Source organism: Phalangium opilio, unplaced genomic scaffold, assembly GCF_054372755.1.
Source record: "Phalangium opilio isolate 3A_F unplaced genomic scaffold, DU_Popi_V2 ptg000106l_1, whole genome shotgun sequence".
NCBI lineage: Eukaryota > Metazoa > Arthropoda > Arachnida > Opiliones > Phalangiidae > Phalangium > Phalangium opilio.
In genome coordinates this window covers 3,990,175-4,001,486 of record NW_028324208.1, presented here as the reverse complement: position 1 = coordinate 4,001,486, position 11,312 = coordinate 3,990,175, and the positions used below count along the sequence as shown (strand labels likewise).

The 11,312-nt window shown below is 38.1% G+C and overlaps 1 long non-coding RNA gene across 1 annotated transcript; it reads right to left on the bottom strand.

Annotated features, from left to right (window-relative positions):
• Positions 1–3,929: 3,929 nt before the first annotated feature.
• LOC149624237 (uncharacterized) lies at positions 3,930–5,002 on the bottom strand. The gene is made up of 3 exons (XR_016374664.1): positions 4,910–5,002; positions 4,784–4,839; positions 3,930–4,177 (listed from the first exon to the last, which is right to left on the bottom strand). It is a non-coding gene; the product is annotated as an uncharacterized LOC149624237 (long non-coding RNA).
• Positions 5,003–11,312: the final 6,310 nt, after the last annotated feature.

Sequence of the window (11,312 nt, the reverse complement as noted above, 5' to 3'; positions counted from 1 at the left end):
AACAATGACCAGTAGATGGTAGTGTGTAGAAACCAGTGTGTACAGACTGGTGTCCATGTGGGATGGACAAAGACTAGAAGATGGTGGGGATTTCATTAGAAGCCAGGTGTACAGACTGGTGTCCATGTGGGATGGACAAATACCAAAAGATGGTGGTGATTAGAAGCCAGTGTGTACAGACTGGTGTAAATGTGGGATGTACAAAGACCACAAGAGGGTGGTGATAAGAAGCCAGTGTGTACAGACTGGTGTCCATGTGGGATGGACAAAGAGAGGCAGATGATTGTGATTAGAAGCCAGTGTGTACAGACTGGTGACCATGTGGGATGGACAAAGACCAGAGGCTGGTGATGTTAGACAGGCAATGGAGTAATAGCCTGTAAGTGTAATACAATTTCCGAAATTTCCGGAAATTGAGAACACGTTTGCTCCGATTTGCAAACTGCGAACGCGGTCACGTGGGTGTAACAACAGACAGACACACAGACACGACGAAATTAGAACCTCTCCGTGACATACGTCACTCGGAGAGGTAAAAATGGGTTAGAATAACGCCGTAAGTGGTTTGAGAAAGGTTGAGAAGCTAACCACTAATGGAAAAGAAATGTACCACATTAGGTCGAATATTACCACCTGTAAGGGTTTAAAAACGGTAGAAATGAGTATCAATTAGAGATGTAAAATGGTTTGAACAATAGTGTTATTTGGATAGGAAAAAAATCCCTTTATGGTTTCCAAACAAACCACTTTGGTACTCGTTTTCTGACAAAAGTGCAAAAACCCTCAAGGGTTTAATCTAAGACCATTATTTTTTCCTGTGTAAACTGTACTTGGTGTGACCTTACGCTAGTAGCGTGGGGGTTTTGTTACCTCCACTCATGATGATTATGCAAGTTCAGTATGCCGTGAGGGAAAAATTGGACCGCACCGAAGTCCGTGATGTCCAAGACCTGAGACAACGCATAATTGACGGATGTGAGTGTATCTGAAACACGCCTGACATCTTTCACCGTGTTCGAGAATCCTTTACAAGACGTGCCCAAGTTTGCATAAACGTTAATGGTGAACACTTTGAACAATTCTTGTAAACTTCATTTCAATCTCTCTGTTCAACCTGTGTTAATAAGAAATAAATGTACCTGTGGTAATAAGAATTAAATGTACCCGTGGTAATAAGAATTAAATGTACCCGTGGTAATAAGAATTAAATGTACCCGTGGTAATAAGAATTAAATGTACCCGTGGTAATAAGAATTAAATGTACCCGTGGTAATAAGAATTAAATGTACCCGTGGTAATAAGAATTAAATGTACCTGTGGTAATAAGAATTAAATGTACCCGTGGTAATAAGAATTAAATGTACCTGTGGTAATAAACATTACAGGTACCTGTGTTAGTGAAATGTAAACATGTTTCTTAGCGACAGCACACTTCTAAACAAAATCGTCCCCTTTGGTTTCCAAACTTTTAGTCTCTCATTTCTTTCGGTTGGCTTATGCAATTGAGCGTTTTATCGAAAACAAGATAAGCAAGCCATAATACAAGTTTCACAATTTTGTTAATTTTGGGGCTACTTTTGAAAGCTCATAACTTTGAAATGGCGTAGTTGTGGTACACATGGTTCTTTGGAATTTTTCACTCGGAGTGACTCCAAGAAACACGCTACCTAAATTTGGCCAGACTTTTCAAAACCACCCTGTATATACGAACAGCTAATGATTTTAATTTTTATTTGGAATTTTATTGACGATCCCCGAAGTTACGGAGGTCGAAATTAATTAACTAGAAATCTTTCATTTAATGAAAGTCAAAGTGGATTAATGATGCCTACTTTGTGTTTATCTAACGCCCTTTAAATTCAACGAGGCGCCCTGTATTTCGTAGCATCTGTTTGGAGCCCCAATGCGCATAAATAATGGGAGAGTTCATTAGTTTGGCCCTTGTTTCTACGGCGACAATCAGTAAAAATGGGCCCCTGTTCGTTCATTGCTAAACCAGAAGCGGTTCGTTCGTTCGGCGGACGTTGGTTTTACTAGAAATCTTGATTTTAAGTTCTTGGTGGCCATCTTGGGAAATGGCGGCCAAATAAATTACCAAACCATTCAGGCATAACTTTGGATTGTAAATAGCGGGTTGTAAGTACTCAAATACAAGCTTATATTAAGGCGAATACGATGGTTTCTTAATTTTATGGTAAACAACCAATAACGTAACGGAAATACCTCCAAATAAGCCTTAGGCGTTATCAAACCATGGCGTAGCGGTAGTCGTAGCTGGCATCGTGACCATACTATCACTAATGAAGCCAGTTGCTCAAATAATCTTTTGAAAGAAAAAACTTATGTATTCACAATGATGACACGCCACGGTCTCCGTAAAAAAGGGGAGTTTTTTTTCCTACAATGATTACGCTATATTTAGGCCTAAAAGGGGCGTGTAACGTTTACAAAACGTGCTTTTCACGTGTTTGATGGTTTCTTTTTCAAGGCCAATGTCAAACTTCCGCCGCCGTATTCTGCAGGCTTAGCCTTCCGCGCCCACTTGGATTCTCGTCGCTCATTGGTCCATAGAGAACTGGATTCTGGCTTTTGATTGGGAGCTTAGGTTTGGAGGCGAAATTGGATTCTGGGCTGAGATTGGATGTTCATGCAAGCAAGAAAAGATAGTGGTTCAGTTCAGTTAGCTTTTCAATTGACACTGAACGTACGGTGTAATGTCAGCATTTTGTGTCGGTTATCGTCAAAGGTCAGTGCAATAACCTCTAACCTCTATGTTTAGGTTCTTTACGCCATCTATTTCGTGAACCTTCAAATAGCAGACTATTTTCCCCAATTCTCACATGTTTAGGGTTAGTGTACTGTATCTCGGTAACATGACTCTGGAATGGACGTTTATTCAAGTATTTAATGTGTAACGATAGTGTAGTTTATGGTAGACGAAGTATAATTTTACATTTTAATAATATAACTTCACAATCTTTACTAAAATATAGCATTGTAACAGGGGTTAGTCCAGGTCGTCAAAAACCTTGTAGCAGAGTTTTTTATCATTGAAAGGGGCGTGTGTAGCTGAACCATGCAAGACTATCTAAGATATATTGTGCGCAATACACTGGTCAGGCTTTGGAGAGCCTATTTGTCTTTATGAAAGAGAGATTCCAATGCACAGAAATTGAAGACGTAACTGTTCTGATATACCATTCCAGTTCACGGGTAGAATGTATGATGTCACCAAGTAATAAGCTGAGAAAAACGAGCGTAAAAACGCTGTTGTAGGTTGAAGAAGCCTAAAACAATAGATTTTCGGTTATAATTTCCGGGTTTAATCTTGGCATTTCTAATTTCTGTTAGTCCTGGATGAGTACTAATTGTTGGTATCGAGTACCTCGATCGAATATCAATACAAGTACTTGTACCAATAATAAGTGATACATATCGTGAAGATTACCAATTACATCAATGACATTCGACATATAAATGCAAGAACGAAAGGACACCATTAAGACTTCACCCTGTTTCGATAGTGTCGCACACTCTATGGTATAACCTTGAATGAAACGTATCTTATTGATTGCGTTCTACTTATTTTGGCTTTTCAACTAACGATTTAACTGACGTTGTAGCTTCTCCAGTTTCACATATAAAGACGACACACGTCTATATTAGGCAAACTTACACTCTACTACCACTTAAATCTAAGATCTGCCTAAATGGTCAATTAGGCAAACGAAAAAGTCAAAACAGGAAGCTTCTTGTAATATGTCGGCTTCAATCAGTTTTATTCATACTTTCTACCAAAAATCTAACTTAAAATTATAATTATAATAAGTTTATACAGAACGATATTTCAGAACATATAGCTTTAGTTTATGAAGAAACGTTGTCGCTACTCTCATGACAAGAGAGCAAATTTTTGCCGTTGCCATATAATTGCTTATTTATAACATTTTACATCCAAATGTACCTTCAAACATTGTCTCTTATCTTTTACACAAGCAGGCTGATGTTACTTCATTTGAGGTGACATTAAGTACCAGCAAATCTTGTATATAGATAGTTTACACAAATGGAGCATTAATGAAACTTACACCAGAAGGCCGGGCTGCATGGAGGACAAAAAGAGACGGGTTTCTTTCCTCCTGGTGTAAATGGTATGATTCCTCCAGATGTGCAAATCCTGTATATTAAGATCAAACTTTTGTGAAGCCTTAAAACATAATAAAATTTTTGTAATATTTTCTAAATAAAGTGGTAAATACATGGTATTTGAAGCGTGGACGTCATCAATATTGACTGTAGTAGCCCATTCGTGTGACACTGTCAATTATACCACTGTTTTATCCCAAATCTTTAGCACAACAAAACTCATTCACATTTATATTGTTAGACACTTTAGTAAACATATTTACCGGTTGAACGTACGGCAACATTTACTTTTAAACCTATCTATCATAATTTCTTTCTTTGATTATATCACACTTACAGTCAATGGTATCCCATAGGGGTAGGATTGCCTATGGGGCTGTGATACTTTGAATGTTTATACTGAATGACGTTTTTGTCTCATTACCCTTGAGTGAACCCACTTCAGCATATAAGTAGGATGTTATTATATACTTTAATTAATATTCTATATTGCATTAATTATATTTATATATATTATATATTATTATATTATGAGAATTGAATGGCTTTAATAATGGTCAGTTGGCTCATTCGATGCTCATGTTATTTTCTAACGACGCAGAACGATAAATGAAGTCACGTTAATGATTAAACTTACATAACACCTAAGCCTTGGTTGAAATAATTTTCGATCACGAGCTGAAACGTCTTACACTATAAATGAACGTTTACTTTTATTCAACTATATTGTCACAGATAATTTGCAATTGATAAAAAAGCATACCCGTCCAATGCGACGATTTAAGTAAATCGCTCTTCTTCAAATAGGCATCCGTACTTAGCAAAATATTAACCGTACCGGTGTATCCAAGTCGCCTCTAACAATGATGAAGTGTAGTCTGCTACGTTCAGCATCAGAAACTAAAGCGAAAGCACCGGTGAGTTAACCGGTTTATGACGCTGAACGATTTACCCATCGAAAAACCGTATTTCATTTTTGGTGGACATCCGCAATTCAATTTCGTCTTGAAAGTCGAAACCTAATCCGCCAATAAGAAGCCAGAATCCACTTCCTTTACGGACCAATGAGCGACGAGAATCCAAGTGGGCGCGAAAGGCTAAGCCTGCAGAATACGGCGGCTGATCTCACGAGTAAAAAAAATTGCCTAGTTCATATGGGAGGAGCGTTAGTCCTTGATAAGCAACATGCTTATTATTACCAGTGTCAAGCACAGATTTTCATTTGTGATAATGCGTTCTGTGATTTTGTTGTTTGGGCCGAAGAAGGGGAAATATTTATGCATAGAATTGAGCCAGATAAAAATTTATGGGAATTAAATTTAGCCAAAGCCACTCAGTTTTTCCAAGCTGCTGTCATGGTGGAACTTTTAGGAAGATTTTTACAAATAGTAATCGAAGTGGCTCATCACTGCAACATACAGATGATACACCTAGCCATGCACAGAATCCAAAAAAGTGGTGCATTTGCGATGGGAAAGTCAGTGACGACGAGCGAATGATATTCTGCGAACTGTAAAATTATTCGGTACCATACCAAATGCCTCAAAATTAAGAGAGTTCCTAAAGGATCTTGGAAATGTAAAACTTGTCGCGTCAAGTAAACAAATGGTCATGAAGTTCCTATTTTAAATGACACATTGAATCTGACATACTTTTATTACTTAAATTTTAATGATAATGTTAACAAGGTTTTTGAAAAAGATGACCCATTTTGAAATAAAGTTACAATTTCAAAATAAAAATAAAAATCTATTCTTTAATAATTGCTGGACATACGTTAAAGGGTATGGGAATTTACAATTTTATATCATATTTTAGTACGAAAGTGGTATTATATTGTAGCATGGCTGCCAGATTCCTGGAACTTTTACTCCTTGGATCTGGCAGGGTGTCATGCCTCCATGTTACATACTCCTCCTCTTCAAATTACCTCTTTGATTTTTAGTTAGTCAGTCTCTAGTCAGATCTCGGACGGAGCTGTTGCCTTTTTATTTTGATAAACGGTAAAGTGTACGTTTAAATTGGGATTATCCCGTTTACTTTTGTATTAATAAAGTCTTGGAAGATTAGTCTTCTAAGTTTTGAATTATTAAAGTAAGTTGTCTTTATTTCTTTTTATGGCCCTCGGGAGTCTTTCTCCCTTAGTTAAATTATTCCACGGAGGGTTACATAAAATTGGCGCCCGAACAGGGACTCGAATTGAATAACACTAGGCCTTAAGCCTTGGTCGGTCCCGTAAAATATTTATTTATCATTGTCGGTATATCCGCCCCATGTGGTGCTAAGCCTCGGCTTCCACAAGGGAAAAGCTTTAAAGATAATTCAATTAAATAAATCTAACTTAATCATAACTAATTTTAATAATTAAATGAAATTAAAATTATCTTTATAATTGATGTATCGATATATTGAATTTAGATAGCTTACTTGTATATTTTTGTAAACTTAACTTGTGGTTTGATTATTGTAAAACCGATCATTAACTAAATAAAAATGGCTTACTATTCGGACAACAATAAACAATGGAGGTCGCCTCGAACATCTGAGGATGAGGAGGATGATGCAATACTAAAGAAAAGGGAAGAGCAATCAAAAGAAGATCTGTTTACCTCTACGGAAGACGATGGCGACAGGCTAGCACCGCCAGAAACAGATGATCCATTGGAGGAATTTAACCAGAAACTTCGTATTGAGGAAGAGAAAGACGAAGAAGATTCAAGAAAGAGGACTGCAGCCTCTTCAGAATTGGATTATTCTCCCTACCAACTAGTCCCTCATAAAAGTATTCCTGCCCCTAAGGGAAGTTTAACTCCCTCTAATTTCCCTCCTCAAACTGGGATTGATTCCCTTGATTCTCCTAATCCAACGTCCAAAAGTGATAAGCCTAAAGTTAGTTTTTCAAATACTTTACCAAATCCTAGAGCAAGAACTATCGGAACCCAAACTTCTCCGTCCCAACAAATCCCTCAATTAGGCCCAGACACTACCGATGAGGAATTAAAAGCTTTTATATTGCCCTTGCTCCAAACACTGGCAGATAATTCTAACCAAAATGTAGTAATACAAAAAGCTCTAGCTACTAGTTTTGATAGGTTAGTTAGGGATCTACCCTCGTTAATAAATAGAGGTTCAACTCCCCAGACGGGAAAAGTCCCTATTGAACCGCCAGAAAGGTTGGCCTTTATGGGATCGTCTAACGATAACGCCACCGAGTTTTTAGCAGCTTTTGAGGAGTATGCAAAATTTCATAAGCTATCAAATGAAGAAAGGTTAGCTGCATTGCCTCTCCTATTACGAGGGCATGCATTGTATTGGTATAGGGATTTAGTCCGTCAATATGACGATATGTGTAGTGTAAACCCTTCCCATCCTCATCTAGCTTGGAGAACATTTGAGAGACACTTTAAGGTTCAGTTTAGAGATTCCGAAGCTGACTCTAAGCTTAAGATACAGATAAACCATAGAAGTCAGAAAGATAAGGAGTCGGTAGAGGATTTCTTCGGGGAGGTTATGAAGTTGAATTTAGGGATGACCCTTCCTCTTTCCGAAAAGGAGTTAGTTCCGATAACTAAGAGCAATCTGAAAGATGAACTTAGAACTCCCCTCCTTTTCTTACAATTTACCACTATGGAACAGTTAAGGAATTCCTGTAAAACCATAGAAAAGGATATTGAGGTTAGGAAAAAGAACGCTGAGAAAAGGGAAAAGAGGAAATCACCCCCTAAGCCTAAAGTTAAAGCTGAGTCTTCTTGCCCAGCTAATAAAGGCTCTGCCCATAGTCAGTGTTCCCCCGGGCATTGTCAAAGCCCTTGTCCTACTTCTCCATCACATCCTAAATGGGTATATCCCTTTTAACCCTTAGACTCTAGATCGAAAGCTAGAGCTTAAAACCCTTCAAATAGTCAAAGATCCTATAATATTATAATCAGAGATCTAAGTCCCCTGGACGTCAATTGGCCTTGTCCTACCCATCTACACGTACAATCACGTGTTTCAATTGTCAGAAACCAGGTCATCTAGCACCCGACTGTCAAGAAAAAAGAAATAGCAAGTCGGGGGAAGCCCAGACGGGAGAGGTCCCTCGTGGTCCCTCTCCCGGTGCCCAATAAATTCCCCAACCAAAAAGCGTGTCGCGTTCCCCCTGAGGATTGAATCCGTCAGGAAAGGTTCAGTTTATAAAAGGGTCACCATTCCCATTACCTTTGAACACGCGACAGTTCACGCTAAGTTAGATAGTGGGGCCGATGCCTCTTTTGTTAGTTTAGATCAGTGGCATAAGATTTGTAAATATAGAAACTCTTCAGAATTACCTGAAGATGAACAATTAGATTGTGTAATTTGGGGCGACGGCCGTTTTACTTTTACAAAAGGTTCTCACGAACTAGAGTTTACTCTTAAGTCAAACGAAAGTGAGAAACTATTTAAATTTAAATTCTACATAGTTCCTTCCCTCAATAGTGACTTTATATTAGGTCAAGATTTCCTTGAAGAAAACCGGGTCAAGTTAGATTTTGAATCGTCACAATGTCTAGTGGGTAACTTAAAGATCTCTTTTTCAATTCCATCTGAAAAGGATCCAATAGATAAGGAGTTTGTGAATAGTATTAGGGACGCAGTTTCCGCAGCCCCTATTTCTGATGAACAACGTCAACCACTAGAATCCCTTTTATTGAAATTTCCCGAGTTGTTTTCGGATAAAGTAGAAAGAACAGGACTAGTCTTCCATGAGATTCATACGGGTAATAGTCCGCCCATAAAATCTCTGCCTTATCGTGTTAATGACCAGAAAAGGAAAATCATTGAACAACATGTCAGGGAAATGTTAGATGACGGGATAATCAGACCCTCATTATCTCCTTGGGCTTCACCCGTAGTTTTAGTTGATCAAACAAAACGGGGTAAACCCTATAGGTTTTGTATTGATTACAGAAAACTAAATCAGGTTACCGTAAAGGACCCTTATCCTTTACCTAATATAGAGGACATGTTAGCTAGGGTGGGACGACCCAAGTTTATAACAACACTTGACCCTAAATCAGGGTATTGGCAAGTGGAAATGCACCCTAAGAGTAGAGAAAAAACTGCTTTCGTGACTCACATGGGAAAGGACGAGTTTAATGTACTCCCTTTTGGGCTGTGCAACGCCCCTAGCTCTTTTCAGCGTTTAATTGACGAAATTTTTAGAGATGCCGATTACTTCCAACTTATCGACTATTTAGATGATTTCATCTCTCTTAGCGAGGATTGGGATCAACACTTGACGTGTTTAGAATATGTCTTAAATAGATTAAAGGAAGCGGGTCTCACCCTACAGTTAAAAAAATGGCGTTTCGCTCAGAAAGATGCTACCATATTTGATCACATAGTTAATGAATCAGGAGTGCATATAGATCCTTCTAAGATAGAAGCCATTCAGAAATTTCCGCCTCCTAAAAATGTTAAGGAAGTCCGAAGATTTTTAGGGATGGCAGGTTGGCACAATGGGTTCATTAATCACTACTCTCAAATAGTAGCCCATATTAACAAGCTTAAAAGAAAGGATCAAAAATTTATTTGGGATATCGAACAGCAACAGGCGTTCGAAAAGATCAAGGAAGAAATTTGTAAAACTCATCCCTTAGCTTCCTTTCGAAGGGATTTAAACTACGGATGCTAGTGATGTCGGGTTAGGTGCCCTTCTTTCCCAAATACAAGATAATATAGAAGTTCCTATAGCCTATGCTAGTACAGGACTTAAAGACGCGGAAACAAGGTACTCCACTAGCGAGAATGAGTTTTTAGCCATTTGTTGGGCAGTTAAGAAGTTTAGGCCCTTTCTAGAAGGTCGTAAATTGACCTCTCCTTACTGACCATCAGGCTCTATAATGGTTATTTAATATCAGGGAACCCAATTCTCGACTAGTTAAATGGGCTAAGTACCTTCAAACATTTGACTTTACCATTAAACATAAGAAGGGAGTAGAAAATGAAGTAGCTGACGCTTTATCGAGAGCTCCGATAAACGTCTTAAGCATAAACTTTAGCTCCTCCACTTCAAATTCTACTAGTAACCAGGATCCAACTAGTAGTAGTACAAGTCAAAATTCTACCAGTAGTAGTAGTAATTAAACTTCCTCTAGTGATTCCGTTGCAGGTCAGATACGTCCTCCAGGTCCTAGAGCCTTATATTCCGTATTTACATTAGAAGATGTAAGAAAACATCAAAGGGAAGACCCATTTGCTTCCCCTATTATTAATTCCTTGCAAGGACCTAAGCCCGTTAGGAATAAAATGTTCGAAATGAAAAATGATCTTCTTTATAGAAAACCTTACAGGAACTATCCTGAAAAAATTTATTTAACTCCTCGTTTAAGGCTAGAAGCCATGAGGTTATTACATGACCACCCACTATCAGCTCACAGGGGCAAAGATAAGACCCTTAGCAAAGTTACATATAGATATTGGTGGCCTACCATAGTCAGTCCAGGACTATGTTAGGGGATGCACTTTATGCCAACAGTTTAAGGCTAGGAACAGAAAAAAGCCAGGGCTAATACAGCCCTCTGAGATAACAAGTCCTTGGGACCAAATTAGTGTCGATATTATGGGACCATTCCCTCAAAGTAGACACCATTACAAATACCTAATAGTCTTTGTTGATTATATGACTAAATTCGTGGAAATGATACCACTTAAAACTATTGCAGCTAAGACCTGTGTACAGGATTTTAAGTCTATTATCACTAGGTGGGGAGCTCCTAAAGCTATCCTTAGTGATAGAGGGGTTCAGTTTACTTCGAAACTTTGGCTGCAGACGTGCAGAGCTTTTAAAATAAACCCAAAGTTTACCACCCCCTACACACCTAAGGGTAGTGCTTAAAATTGTGAACTGTTTCTTCTTTTATGACATCTGATTGCGATATCTTTCCCGCAAAATCGTCAACAGTTCATTGAACGTCGTATTTACTTTCAGTTATAAAATCTGATCCGATAAGGTGATAATTTTTATCCGACCTAGCGCTATCTGAACGATTTCTAATCTTACATCTGTTCAGATATCTTTATAATTTTACAGATATCCGTGTTTAACTTTATACACTGATTATATATACAACCATTCCAGTACACATGAAAACCTTCAATTATTTATTCAAGACAGAGATACAGAGATTCATGTAATTTTAGAA